Here is a 15,425-nt window from a genome sequence, read left to right as displayed (position 1 = left end):
TAATTTATAGGGCTGGAGATGGAGCTGAGTGGAAGAAGGCTTGCTTAGCCCCAGTTTTAATACCCATTATTTTAACAACTACAAATTTTAAAAGTCTAGGAAAAAGACATATTTTTTCTAATGCTATTCTGTTAATTTCTTAGTTTCTTTCTACTGATTATTACTCCATTATGACCAGGAATAAAGAAAGACTATTTTATTGAGATTGGTCAAATATGTGTTTTTTTCTTTTTCTTTTCTTTTTTCTTTCTTTTTTTACATTTGACTTGTTTTATAACCAACTCTTTCTTTGATTTTTTTTCTTTTTCTTTTTTTTAAAATGCCCAATCTAGCACCTAGAAGAACCAAAGAGTCAATCTCAGCCCTGAGAAGCTCTAACCAGACAACTTGCTGGGAGGGAAATTGACTGGGATGGCAGAAGTCTAATTAATTTCACTTATTGTGGGTACCATGGGTAAAGTGTTCATCAGCAAAGTAACCTGGTGCTGCATGAACTCTTCAGCACTTCATGCCAACCACTGCAGATGCTCGGTAAAAACAATCTTAGGAAGGAAGAGATCTATTTGAGGGTCATAGTTTGAGAATGTTCACAGGAGACAACTAGAGCCAAAATATATTGTTCACAGCTTCAAACAAGTTAAGACATGACAACCCAAGTTCTCCTTAGAAAATGATTTCCCCAGCTTACCAAACTAGTGCACTGACAACTCTAGGTTGAGGATGCCTTTATATACCACCGTTTATTTTTTTGCTGTCTCTGTAAAATCCTGACCTGTAAGGAAAGACCTTCCTGGATTACACAGAAAAAGATGCTCTTCAGCATATTCCTCTCAACTCTATGGCCATCTCTGATGGGCTGCTCCCTAGCAGTACTATAAGACCCTGAAATTACTAGCCATCTTTTGACAGGGAATTTAAGTCAATAAATATCATACAATTTCTAACTAGAAGATTAAACTATGGAAGGTATGGTGTAGGTAAAAGACAAACATATAAATGCTGTCATGCAAAAACAATGCTTTGCACTGAGTCTATACAGTTCACTTTTCAACTGAAACATCTCTTCCTGCTTTGTTATAAACTTGTAAATATCTGATTGCCTGTAGCAGGTGGGGTTTTTTTTTTTGAGACAGGGTTTCTCTGTCCTTTGGAGCCTGTCCTGGAACTAGCTCTTTCTAGACCAGGCTGGCCTCAAACTCATAGAGATCCACCTGCCTCTGCCTCCCAGTACTGGGATTAAAGGCATGCACCACAGCTGCCTGGGGCCTGCAGTAGGTTTTAAAGATACTTAAACGTAATTTGCACCTGTTCTTTGTATCCACTCCTTTATTGCCTAACATAGTGCCTAGAAACAAAGGTATTATTCACTCCGTAAACATACTTTGATTAAAAATCCTTATCTAGTTACATTAAGTTAACTTTTCTGGGTTTTGTTGTTTCTTTTAGACAGATCTCTAAAACAAGATTTCAAACCAACACTGAGTACATCAGATGTGCAATGCAATGACAATCAGTAATCTGTTCTTTGGATAAATTGAAAAACATAGGTGTAAACTGTTGAAGGAGGCTGCTTGGCCGCTTGTTCATTCCCCAGCCCCCCGAAATACTCACACAGACACTGTATTAATTAAATCACGGCTTGGCCCATTAGCTCAAGCTTCTTATTGCCATCTCTTATATATTAATTTAATCCATTTCTATTAATCTGTGTATCGCCATGTGGCTGTGGCTTACTGGCTAAAGTTCCAGAGACAGGCAGGGCTACATGGCTTCTCTTTGACTCTGCCTCCTTTTCCCCAGCATTCAGTTTAGCTTTCCCCTACCTACCTAAGTTCTACCTATCAGACCAAGGAAGTTTCTTAATTAACCAATGGTTTTCACAGCATACAGAGGGGAATCCCACATCAGCAAACTCCTAGTCTAACTCCTGGCCTATAACATCAAGTCCAAAATCTAGGGAAAATGAGGGTTTTTGGCCAGTATGAAGTTTATCTTCCTTTTATAAAGAAGGAAGATTGACTGTAATTTTTTCATTTTGGAAATACATACCAAGTGGGCTAATTAATTTGAGTTAGCCAATAATTAATTGGCTTCTTATAGAATTAGAATTATTTCAACATGTAGACAGATTCTATTAATAATAAACAGGAAAGCCAATTGTTTATGTGTTTTTCACTGAGGTAAGCCTAGTATACACTAGAAAAGTATAAATCAGACAGCTTGTACAGCTATTTTGTTTAATCTTTCATGAGCATTCCTTCATCATTAATCTAATCTACTCATCCAGAGAATTAAAAAAATAAATCAATGCACACAGTTTACCTCATACATGCTGAGTTAACTTTACATTCATCAGTTTTTAATGACAGGAATAAATAAGATCATAAAAATATTAAGTTAAACCATGAAACTAAATAGTGCTTACTGGCAATCCCATGTGATACAACATAATACCTAGCACAAATGAACTAAGAATGTAGCATGAGCTAGGAACAGAGCTTTCTACCAGAGAAGAGTTAAGAACTTTAAAAAGCCTACCTCTACCTTTCTTCACTTTTAGACTTGTTCAGTTTCTAAAGAAAACTCCCATGTCATACCTATTTTAAACCTGAGAGACGTTAACATCTTCTAGAATATAAGATGCCAAAACAGCTGATTTACAGATACACACACACCAAAAATACATAAAAGATTTGGGTATATTATTTTCAAAAGGCTAATGTGACCTAAAAGGAGTTTGTTTCTTTTGTTAGTGTGTTCTAGCATATTCAGCCCCAGGAAGTAATAATTTCTCATTACCTTAGGGACAGCTATTACAGGTCATAGTGACATCTTTTGTTGCAATATTTGAATGAGATTTTAATATTTGTTATAAGTAAATTCTTTATAGTTTAGTCTAATCTAATGAAATATTAAATACACTGGTTTTTTTCTTTTTTAAATGTAAACACGGTTATGGTTTTCGACTCTTTAAGAGACAAGCCATGCCCGCTCCTGGTGACCTCTGCCCTCCTCCCGCCATCTTAGATTCTGTCTGTCCCATCTTGGCAGGCACACGTCTCTCTCTCGGGCCCTTCTCTGTCTCTCTCCTTTCTCTTCTCTCTTCCCTTTCTCTCTCTCTCCTTCCTTTACCCTCTCCTTTAAGTAATAAATATTCAATTTTATTCTGTACGATGTGTTGCCCATGTCCCTTCTACCCGCCACCTGCTCACACCCACTAGCCACATGGCAGGACCAGCCAGCCCCACCACAAGCCACTCTGCCGGACACACTGCTAGCAGCTTGGGACCCTCCTAGGGTCGTGGCTGCTCTGTGGGGGATCTTGCAGCATTTTTTAAAAAATCATAAAAGAGATACTTTTTAAAATAAAAATACTCCAGGTGGTGGTGGCGCACGCCTTTAATCCCAGCACTCAGAAGGCAGAGGCAGGAGTATCTCTCTGAGTTCAAGGTTAGCCTGGTCTACAGAGCAAGTTCCAGGACAGGCTCTAAAGCTACACAGAGAAACCCTGTCTCAGAAAAAGAAATAGAAAAAGAAAAGCACTGGAGATCTCAATCAGCAAAGAAAAAGTTGAGGTTTCTTGTATGTCTATCCAGCTCATGTTCTGTACAATCCTACAGGACCACAGCTTTTTGTTTGTTTTCGTTAAAAAAAAAAAAATCCTACTTGCCTATACAAGGTCTTTGTAATATTAAGTGGATCTAGAGATAAAAAGAAGCAACTACTTTCAGTGTGGCAGTGGCAGCCAAGGCAACCACAAACCCATTGCAGTTCCTGCATCTAGTGCTTGTGGACAAGCATACAGGATCAACAATTCATACTGTAATGAATAGTGATAAATTGTCGGTACACTTCCAAGATTTGATGACTTTGTAATATGGTGCTGGAAGATGTCAGAGTTTGAAATTACACCAGAAGGATCAGATTTTACTAATGGAAATAATGTAACAATGCTGGTTCTTGAAGTAGAAGGGCCTGAAGTATAAGTGGAGTTCCTTGACTTATGCTACATTCTGGCTTTTTAAAACAAGCTTCAGGTTCTGAGTTCTGATCCCCAACATCCTCATAAAAAGCTGAATATGGCAGCACACATGCATAATCCCAATGATGGGAAAGCAGAGACAAGTAAAGTCCTGGAGCCTGCTGGCAAACTAGTCTTGTCAAGTTGGTGAGATCCAAGTTTAGTAAAAGATCCTGTCTCAAAAAAAAAAAAAAAAAAAAAAAAGTGGAGAACAATAGAGAAAATAACCTGAGGCCTAACTCTACACACACACCTTTAATAATAAAATTTTAATTCAAATGAGACAAGATACAAATTCTTTGGCGATTTATGCTGCTCTGAGTAAAATTTGCCTTCTTGTCCTGACCTGACCACCATGGCCTCTCTGCCTCATAGTAATGCCTACATTTCTTTTCAACTAATATGCTTTATCTAGGCTTTAATTTTGTTGGCACTAATCACTACTGAGCACATGGACTTTTTCTTCAGCCTGGAGAACTTTCTCTCCTCACGTTCCTTTCCTATGGGGGCAGGGGTTAAGATAGGGTCTCACTTTGTAGCACAGGCTGGCATTCATCTCACTGCAATCTTCCTGTCATTCCCTCCCAAGTGCTGGGATTAGAGGTGTGAGGCACAGTACCTGGCTCCATCATGTCTTTCTAGTTGACTCCCTTCTGTCATGGAGGTATCCTATAAAAAGTAATATAGCCTGGGGGCCGGAGAGGTGTTTAAGAGCACTGGTTGCTCTTCTAGAGGTCCTAAATTCAATTCCCAGCAACCATATGGTGGTTCACAATCACCTATAATGAGATCCAGTGCCCTCTTCTGGCCTGCAGGCAAACATGCAGGCAGAATACTGCTTACATAATAAATAAATAAAATCTTTTTTTAAAAAAAGTAGTATAGCCTAAGAGATCTCGTCCCTGACCACCTAATCTAGGGGCAGTCCTCATTTCCTAACCTGTTTGTTTTTACCACATTATTCATTTTTTCCTTTCTTGTCACTAACTAAAGTTATCTTGCTTCTATTTCCACAGCTATCTAGTCTTCCCCACTAGAATTTAATACCTCCCTGTCTCTATTAACAGGCACTCAATAAATATTTGTTCCATTACTCTGTTGTTTGTAGCTACACTCTTTGGGATATATTTTCCCTAAGTGGTCCTAATTACTAAATTAAACTTCATGAACTACTGAGTAAATATAAAAATTCTGGCATACCTTTTTTGTATGTATATGCATGCATGGTATGCATCCATGTGTATATGTGCATTCACAAGTGAGTGGGTACATGTGCATGTGAACCTGCTCTTCTTATGTGTGTATGTGTAAAGGCCAAAAACTGATGTTCAATATCTTCCATCACTCTCCCTTTTATTTACTATGGCAGGGTCTCTCATTGAAGCCAGAAGCTTGCCAATTCTGACTAGTGTAATGAGGCAGCTTGCCCCTGGATCCTATTCCTGTTTGCTGGGATTACAGGTGGCTACCACCTGCCTGGTTCTGGAAATCCAGCTATGGTCCTTGCACTTGCTTGGCAGGCACTTTATCCAACCCCCCGTCCCTCAAGCATACCTTTAAAAATTAAAAAATAAAATTGTCATTCTACTCATAAAAGATTTATTAAAATTATAGTCAGAATTCCTTTTTTAATCTTAGAAAAAAGGAGAAAAGGGAATCTGCAGGGATATGGGAGAATTCCTGAATTTACAAGGCAATACTGAGAGAAGCACACTACCCAGAACAATTTCTCTTACAGAACATCCCATTAGCAGGTGCACACCTTTAATCCTAGCACTCAATCTCTGTGAGACTGAGGGTAGCCTGTCCATATAGTGACTTTCAGGACAGCCAGGACTACATAGAGAGACTTCAACACACACACACACACACACACACACACACACACACACACACACACACAAAGAAGAAAGTAGCATTACAGTAACTGCCAGGAAACAAGTCTAAATTTCTACATTATTTCAAGTTAAATCTATATAATAAAATTCCAATAAAATAATCAAACTGAGGCAGATAGTTAGCATTTACTTAGATTCAATCTATAATTTTCCTATTTGACACAGCCTGATTACTTTAAAACTGACATATACAAAAAAGATAACTAAACATGTACAATGGTAGACACATCTATGTCTAGACACTTAACTAAGTTTTTCTAAACTTATTGTTTTTCAAATTACTGTATATGTGGGAAACTCTGAAACTAGGACAGCATTTAGTATATAAGATTTTCCCAGGCTACAGGCATTTCTTAGGCAAGTACAGATTCTGAGAGGGATGTGAGGACTCAGATGTTTGAAACTAAAGAGCTACTGTTCCTTCTTCCCTAGTACCAAACAGACTGAAAGGGCTCATGCGTACAAAGTTAAACTGGCAAGGAACAAAAAAGTATATAAAATATAGACTATCAAGTCTTTCTCAAAATCAATAGGTTAAAGCAGAATGTTCCCACTCATTCCCAAGCTTCAAGGTATGCTGGAAGTTGACAGCCTTATTGCTCTCTGTAGAAGGCAGTACGTTATAAATAACCACAAACTGTCCTTGTCCCTAAGGAGATCTAGCAGCCAGCTCAAAGGTTAAAATATGGAACAATTTTCACTTTAGATACATCTTTTCCAGATAGCAAAAAATAAAAATGCAAAAAATTTTATTGCCAATTTAAGGTTCTGGAAGTAATTTCTTTACCCAAAAATCTACTCTCCTCTTTAAGAGTTACCAGTACAGACACACTGGCATCATTCTCTACCCTCAAAATAACACTGGGAGAAGGCAGCATTTCATCTATACTCCAAACTCAGAAGCTTGCCTTGGAAAGGAGATCCCTTCAACTACTTGTAGGACTGAAAAACTCCAGATATTAAAAACACTTTTGGAGTTCTGTTTTGCTTTTTAATTTAGGCAAAAATATCTATGAAACAAAATACATGCAAATAACAATATGTGAGGAAAAGAAATTCCACCTTAACTTGGACAGGAGAATCCAGAAAAACAAAACAAGTCCGAAACAAGCATCAGTTCACAAGACTTGGGTTAAAACCAGCAGGTGATAATGCTGTTTTTGTTAATTATAGGACCCCCATTGGGAAGCAAAACTCTACCAGCTGCTTAAACAAAACAAAACAAACAAAAAAGTAAAACAACAACAAAAACAGGACCTAGGGCTCATCAGAATAAGCTCTCCACTTTAAAATCTATCACTTGGGAGATGTCTAAAATGGAGTAACACAAATTCAAATAAAAAAAACAAACTTGCTTTTTTTATGAATACTATGCGTAATTTATTTATTTTTTTAAAGATTTTATTTATTTATTATGTATACAACATTCTGCCTCCATGGATGCCTGCAGGCCAGAGGGCGCCAGATCTCATTACAGATGGTTGTGAGCCACCATGTGGTTGCTGGGAATTGAATTCAGGTCCTCTGGAAGAACAGTCAGTGCTCTTAACCGCTGAGCCATCTCTCCAGCCCAACAAACTTGCTTTTAAAGGGGCTGTTTCATTTCAAAGTGGACTATTTTTATGACCTCATTTTCATAACTTAAAATCATGTGTTACTTCCAATGAATGGCATGGACAAAACCTTCCAAGACCACAATGAGCAAGCCTGGTAAAGGTAAAGATTTTAACATCTCCCACATGTCTAACATTTCTCTAATGGACAATAATCAAAAACAATTTTTAACTGGGATCATCCTTGTAGATCCCTGGGAATTTCTCTAGAGCCAGGTTTCTTGCTAACCCTATAATTGCTCCCTCAATTATGGTAACTCTTTCCTTGCTCTCATCTCTTTTCCTCCTTCTTCTCAACTATCCCATTCACTCATGTTCTCTTCACCTTTACCCCCTCCTCTTCCCCTTCCACCCTCCCTTCTCTCCCCACCCCCATGCTCACAATTTTGTCAGGCGATCTTGTCTGTTTCGACTTTCCGGGTGGATCTATATATGTTTTTCTTAGGGTTCTCCTTATTACTTAGCTTCTCCAGGATCATGAACTATAGGCTTATCCTTTGTTTATAGCTAGTATCCACTTATGAGTGAGTACATACCACATTCATCTTTTTGGGTCTGGGCTACCTCACTCAGGATAGTTTTCTAATTCCATCCATTCGCATACAAAATTCAAGATGTCATTGTTTTTTACAGCTGAGTAGTACTCTAATGTGTAAATGTGGCACATTTTCTTTATCCATTCTTCGTTTGAGGGGCACCTAGGTTGTTTCCAGGTTCTGGCTATTACAAATAATGCTGCTATGAACATGGCTGAACAAATGCCTTTGTAGTATGATTGAGCATCTTCTAGGTATATGCCCAAGAGCGGTGTTGGGTCCTGAGGTAGGTTGATTCCCAATTTTCTGAGAAACCATCATACTGATTTCCAAAGTGGTTGCACAAGTTTGTATTTCCCCAGCAACGAATGAGTTTTCCTCTTACTCCACATCCTCTCTCCAGCATAAGCTATCATTGGTGTTTTTGATCTTAGCCATTCTGACAGGTGTAAGATGGTATCTCAGAGTTGATTTGCATTTCCCTGATTGCTAAGGATGTTGAATGTTGGGAACTATGGACCCCCAGACCCTTAATTTCCTGTGACCCCTTGCCTGCCGGAGTAAACACTTGTTTTCCTTGCTGGACTCTGAGCAAACAACTTGTTCTATAGCTGCTCTGAGCACAAGACCCTCAAGAGGTCCTGATATCAGGGAAGTGTTTCTTCGGGGATTTGCAGCTGAGAGTTAAGGCCATTAGTCAAGGAAACCCTATATAAACTGCCTTGGAACATAATAAAGGGGGGGGGGTAATTCTTGGCATTACCTCTCTTTGTCTCTCTCCGTCTCTCTCTGTCTCTCTCTCTGTCTCTGTCTCTCTCTCTCTCTCTCTCTGTCTCCCTGTGTGTGTATGTGTGCGTGTGTGTGTTTCAATCTCCAACCCCTTGCCCAACTCGCAAACTGTACCGTAGCGCGTAGAGCAGGCGTTGGGCTGCAGTTGAACATTTCCTTAAGTATCTTTTGGCCCTTTGAGATTCTTCTGTTGAGAATTCTCTGTTTAGTTTTGTACCCCATTTTTTAATTGGGTTACTTAGAATTTTGATGTCTAATTTCTTGAGTTCTTTATATATCTGAGATTAGTCCTTTGTCTGATATAGGGTTGGTGAAGATGACCCCAGCTAAGACCCTAGGCAATAGAGGAGAGGGGGCCCGATCTTGACTTGCCCTGTAGTCAGACTGATGAATATCTTAAATATCACCATAAAACCTTCATCTAGCAACTGATGGAAACAGAGGCAGTGCTCGCATCGGAGCACTGGACTGAATTCCCAAAGTGCAGTTGAAGAGTGGGAGGAATGAGAATATGAGCAAAGAGGTCAAGACCATGATGGGTTCACCCACTGAAACAGTCTACCTGAACTAATGGGAGCTCACCAACTCCAGCTGGATTGGAAAGGAACAAGCATAGGACCAAACTAGTCCCTCTGACAGTGGTTGACAGTTGCATGGCTAAGGCAGACAGAGTCCACAGGCAGTGGCACCAGGATTTATCCTTACTGCATGTACTGGCTTTTTGGGAACCTATTCTCTTTGGATGAATACTTTGATCAGCCTAAATATGATAGGGAGGAAACATCACTAAAGCAATGTGCCTTACCCTCTCTGAGGACTGGATGGGGGTGGGATGGAAGGGTATGTGGAAGGAATAAGAGGAGGAGAGGGAATGGGAACTTGGATTGGTATGTATAATGAAAAAAAAAGATAGTTTGCTTTCTTTTTAAAAAAATAAAAAAGGGGGGCTGGAGAGATGGCTCAGTGGTNATAATGCCTGCAAAATAGAATAAAATGTAGACTAAAGACTCAGGCTGGATGCCCCAAAGTTGCAGAAGAAGCTTGGGTAACTCTATAGACAGCCAGGTGTTTCTTTCATTTCTTTAAACTTTAGAAGTTTCTTGCTTTGCACTTCCTGTTTACTAAAGTAATACTATATCTTTTTGGAGTCTTTAATGGAGTTGAAGACTAGATAGTCATAGTTTCCCTTAGTTATAATAGAAGACAAATTAGGAGCCGGGCAGTGGTGGCACACACCTTTAATCCCAGCACTTGGGAGGCAGAGGCAGGCGGATCTCTGTGAGTTCGAGAGCAGCCTGGTCTACAAGAGCTAGTTCCAGGACAGGCTCCAAAGCCACAGAGAAACCCTGTCTCGAAAAACCAAAAAAAAAAAAAATTCTTTTTATATTAATTAATATTCCCAAAACTCACATGTGTGTCCACACACACAAGATAAACAAAATGTGAGGGAAAACATAGATTATTGCATAAAGTTTTTATAGGCATAGTTGAAGAATAGAAAAAACAATTTCAAATTTAAACAAGTTTGGGGGTTTTGGTATTTCTAGCAAAAATTTCATATTTATTTAGTGTGTATGGGGTGAAGTGAATACCAGGGTTCCTGTATGAAGGCACAAGGCAATTTGTGGGAGTTGGTTCTCGCCTTCTATCATGTGGTTCCTAGGGATCCAACTCAGGTCATGAGGCTTGGGGACAAGTGCCTTTATCCACTAGCCATCTTGCTAGCTGACCTAAAATGTTTTATACAAGTAAACAAGCTAAAAAGATGCCTCTGCAATTAAGAGCCACACTGCTCTTAGAGAAGACCTGTTCGATTCCCAGCACCCATTTCAGGTGCATCACAACCCTCTGTAATTCTGACTTTAGAGAAGAATCCGAGCATTTGGTCTCCACAGGCTTCTGCACTTACGTGTACATACTTACACACAGACACACATGCCTACACATAGTTAAGAATACTTTTTAAAAAAATCTTTAAACCATAAATAGATGAAAAGTTAACTCTAACACTATGTATGTGTGGCCAGCATGCAAGGAATTAAAAACTGAAATCATTTCATTTAACAAAGAGAGCTGCCTATAACCCATAGTATCCTCCAGTCTTATAAGAAAAAACATTTAACAGTTGGAGAGATGGCTGAAAGGAATGGAGCACCGCCCGCAGAGCCCGAGGTCGCCGGTTCGAGTCCCAGGTAAGTCTGTTGTGTTGTAATGTGTCTCTGTGCTGTGTGTGAATGTAACTGTGTATCAATGTCTCTGTGCTGTGTGTGAATGACGTCTGCATGCATAATTAATTCGGAAAAAAAAGAAAAAACATTTACAATATTTATTGCTAATAAAAATTGGCCACATAGGGTGTCCAAGGAATGAACATAAAAGAGAGTCAGAATCACCACTGGGATATAGAGTGAGGAGTAAATTTATTAACTTGGAAACAAAAAAGCCTCACCTACTCCAGTGTATTACCATACTACAAAAGCAATCCATTATATTCCACATTAACCACCTCAACCTATCAGGGAACTCAATTTTCCTCAGAAATACTTTTTGAAAGGAAAAGCCCTATCCTCTCCAACTAAGATAAGCAAGTACTCTACCAAAGAGTTAATTTCCCAGCCCCCCCTCCCCGTGTGTGTGTTTGTACACATGCGTGTGTTGGCTCACCGTGCCTTTCTTAAAAATAACCAAATTCAGTCAGGCATTGGTACCACACACCTTCAATTCCAGCACTCGAGAGATGGTGGGATCTCTGTAATTTGAGGCCAGACTGATCTACAAAATGAGTTCCAGAATAATCAAAGCTGTTTCACAAAGAAAATCCTGCCTCAAAAACTAAACAAACAAACGAAAATAACCATATTCTGACCTGGGCATGGAGCTCAGTTGGTGGAGTTCTTGCCTAGCATACAGGAAATCCTAGGTTCGATTCCCAGCACCACCATAAACTGGGCATAATAACAGATGCCTGTAATCTCCACATCTGGGAAGTGGAAGCAGAGAAGACCAGTCACACAGCTTGAGGCTTGAGGCCAAGACTACCTGAGACTCTATATTGGTGTGCGTGCGTGCGTGTGTGTGTGTGTGTGTGTGTGTGTGTGTGTGTGTGTGTGTTGGAGATCGGGGGCAGAGAGAAGGGAGATAGATAGATAGATAGATAGATAGATAGATAGATAGATAGACAGACAGACAGACAGACAGACAGACAGATAGATGGAATACTCACAACAACAAGATGGCTCTTTGGGTAAAGTCTTTCCAGGGACCTAGACTAGAAACCCCAGCACTTGGAGGTAGATAAGGAGAGTCTTGGGGACTCAATGGGCAGCCAGTGCAGTTAGGCAATGAGCTATGTTAAGGATCTAAATAAACTCAACAGAACAAAGGAAAACCAGTATGCATTCCAAATTCTTGAATCAAGGGGAAAGTAAAAACATATAGGCAGACAAAACAGGAACACTGAACAGGATGTCTATCTTAAGAGAATGTTCTTAGTTCCTGATGCGCTTTGAAAAGATTAAAAGCAGTAACACCCATTTGCCCAGTAAGACTCTGTAAAAGAATACACAGATGTTTGAGGCATAAATCAGAGCACAGAGTAAACACTTGAAGAGTCATTTTGGTAGCAAGATTTTAAGTCAACATTGAAGAGCTAAGTTCTAAGGTACAATACGAAAAGGTAAAATGGTCAAAATTCAAACTCCTTTTACAGTCCAAAAAAAGCCACCACACTGCTTATGTTTTTTTGCTTTATAAACCATAATCCTCTAAGGAGCTCTACTTACTCTACTGCTTCCATATCATGTATTATCAACCCTTGATTAAAAATTTAAACCCAGCTGGGATTGCTGGTATACACCTATAATCCTAGTATTTGAGAGGGCTGAGGCAAAAAAAGGATGATGAGCTTGGGGCCAGCTTGTGCTATACAGCACCATTGTGTCTTAAAAAAAAATTCAAATTCAAACACAATTGCTTCCCCCATCATTAGTATGTATAATCTTTTCCTAGTATATATTAGTCACCAGAAAAAATACGATCAAAAGGTTCTAGCTTGGCTGGGAGGTGGTGGCGCACGCCTTTAATCCCAGCACTCGGGAGGCAGAGACAGGCGGATCTCTGGGAGTTCGAGGCCAGCCTGGTCTACAAAAGCTAGTTCCGGGACGGGCACCAAAGCTACAGAGAAACCCTGTCTCAAAAAACAAAAAAACAACAACAACAACAAAAAAGGTTCTAGCTTATTCCCAGCAGGGATATTTAGAATAAAACCATTATTAGAGTAGTTTACAAAAATGTTACTTTGGGTTGGGCTGGAGAGATAGCTAAGTTGGTAAAACACTTACCTTGTACGAATAAGGACCTGGGTTCAATCCCCAGAATCCATGCCCATATAGCTGGACATGGTAGCACTCACTGCTGGCAGGCAGAGACGGGAGGATCTCTGGGACTCACTGGCTAGCCAAACTATCCTAATTGGTAACTCCAGGCCAATAAGACACCCTTGTCTCAAAGGAGGTGGATACTGTTACTGAGGATGACAGATTACCTCTGGCCTCCATAAGCACATACATACAAGTACATACACATTAAAAAGAAAATCAAACCTATATTTTCTTTATATGACTTCAATTTTACCTTCCATAGGCACTAAAATCAAACAGTAAATTGCACTAAAGAAGTGCATTTTACAATCACGATAAATATTTCTATCTCATTCTGCTTTACCCCTTTGTGATCAAACTGTATAAATAAAACTACATAAAACTCACCAAGTCAAATCAGTAGGAAAGCTCTAATTTGTCTTGTCTAGCAGGAAATCTCTGTTGGAAATAGAAATGATGAGTCAGCTTAACTAGATTCTGAATCTCATACATGCCTTACCTTGGCTGTTCTTAAAAGGGAAAGTTTACAAAAATCAGGTGATACATTTGCAATGATATGACTGATAAAAGGACTTAATAGACAAAATTACTATTTTAATGTTCTTGTCTGAATGATCTACTTTTTATTTAGCTCTCAAAACGGGTATACTTGAAAGTCAGAAACCCAGTTGGTTCTAACACTCTTGCTTATAAGCAAAAATAAAATCACTTGCCCCATGTTAATTTTGTTGAGAAAAATTACCATAAAGTATAAAATATGCCTTTAAAATGTGGCTAAATTACAACAAAGCAATACCCATTTAAACAAAGTCATTTATCCCATGGTTCTAGGAAACAGCAGGAAGGAGTCCACAAAAGACCAGGTTATTAATACTGATTATACTGTGAGAGAAAGGGGTTTGTGTTGAAAATTGGTGAGATTATCTTTGCTGTTGTCTGTAGCACAACCTCTCCAATAATCTATCACATATCCTGCAAAGGGAATTGGGCTTGTGGGAACAGAACCTAGGCAAGAATGGGTAGAACAGATCCTATTTTCCTTTAATATGGAAATCTCTGGTTAGCCTTTGAAGTCTCTTGAGTGTGTGCACATGAACTTTAACACACTTAAATTAATTTTCCTTAGACTGTAACAGATTTTGGTAAAGACAAATGTGGTGGTTACTATTAGTAACATAAAGAACCACCACCCTAAACAGGACACCCTAAACAGGATGCCAAGTCAGACACCAAAAAAATGAAACTTAGAAAAATCTCACAAACTTATATCAAGGAGCAGAAGTCGAATCAAATCCATTCAACAGATATTTGGTGAGCACCACTGTACAAGGCATTTCTTTGAAATAAAAGTAGTCAAAGGGAGACAGTTCTGGCCAACCAAAGGCAGTAAGATAAATGCCTTACAGTACTAACTTCCAGGCAGAAGATATCCAACTTTTTCAAGTGAAAAGGCTCTGAATATGTGTGAATTTTTGTTTTTTTGAAAGATAGGGTCTCACTATGTTTCTCTGGTTGTCTTAGAACTCACAATGTAGGAGAGGCTGGCCCTGAACTTAAAGAAATTCACCTGCCTCTGCCCCGAGTGCTAAAATTAAGGGCATGAGCCACAAAGCCCAGCTTATATGTGATTTTTGAAGCAGAAACCTTTAGCCCTTTCCTCACTTTTTCTTAGGTTTCTGGGTTTTGTCTTAATTTCCTAGAATTAACATTTCTAGGCCCATATACTGGAAAAGGTTAAAGTAACACTACAGTGTATAGATATGTAGCTATCCTCTACTGCTTACAGTGAACAAAAGGTCTCCCACAAAACACACCTTTGACTTTTCTCTTTTTCAAAGATAATTCAGGATTGAGAACTCAGTAATAAAGCAGGGTCACCCAAGAATAAATATTTACAGACCAATATCCTATCACATTACTTAAAATTTTACAATATAAGACCTGTATTTCAGGAGTTTTCTCTAGTGACGTAAGTGTTGAAGTCTAATGCATGTGACTATTCTCTAGGAGCCATCACTTAACACTCCAATTTTATGAGAAGCAATGCTTCTGGAAGAGCAAGATCAGGACACACAGATTTTCTTTTGCTTTGTGAAATGTCACAGCAGTCGAGGGAACTTTTAGTCACCCCATCTCACACTGAGTAAAAGCCACAGTCTATACAATGGCCCAAGGGCCCTGCACAAGCG

General features: G+C 39.1%; 1 protein-coding gene across 5 annotated transcripts in view; it reads right to left on the bottom strand.

Annotated features, from left to right (window-relative positions):
• Positions 1-15,425, bottom strand: part of Spop (speckle type BTB/POZ protein) — a 104,923-nt gene that overhangs the window by 27,186 nt on the left and 62,312 nt on the right. For 3 of the 5 annotated variants that reach the window (XM_050156724.1, XM_050156721.1, XM_050156720.1), the window contains one exon: positions 13,624-13,674. The exons of the other annotated variants lie outside the window; for them this stretch is intronic. The gene's annotated coding sequence lies outside the window, so the exon portion shown is untranslated. The remainder of the gene's footprint in view (positions 1-13,623; positions 13,675-15,425) is intronic. 5 annotated transcript variants of the gene reach the window in all.

This window comes from Alexandromys fortis, unplaced genomic scaffold (genome assembly GCF_014885135.2).
Source record: "Alexandromys fortis isolate MF-2015 unplaced genomic scaffold, M_Fortis_MF-2015_v1.1 scaffold_31, whole genome shotgun sequence".
Lineage (NCBI taxonomy): Eukaryota > Metazoa > Chordata > Mammalia > Rodentia > Cricetidae > Alexandromys > Alexandromys fortis.
Note: the sequence above shows the minus strand (reverse complement) of the source record. Positions and strands in the feature narration are given on the sequence as shown.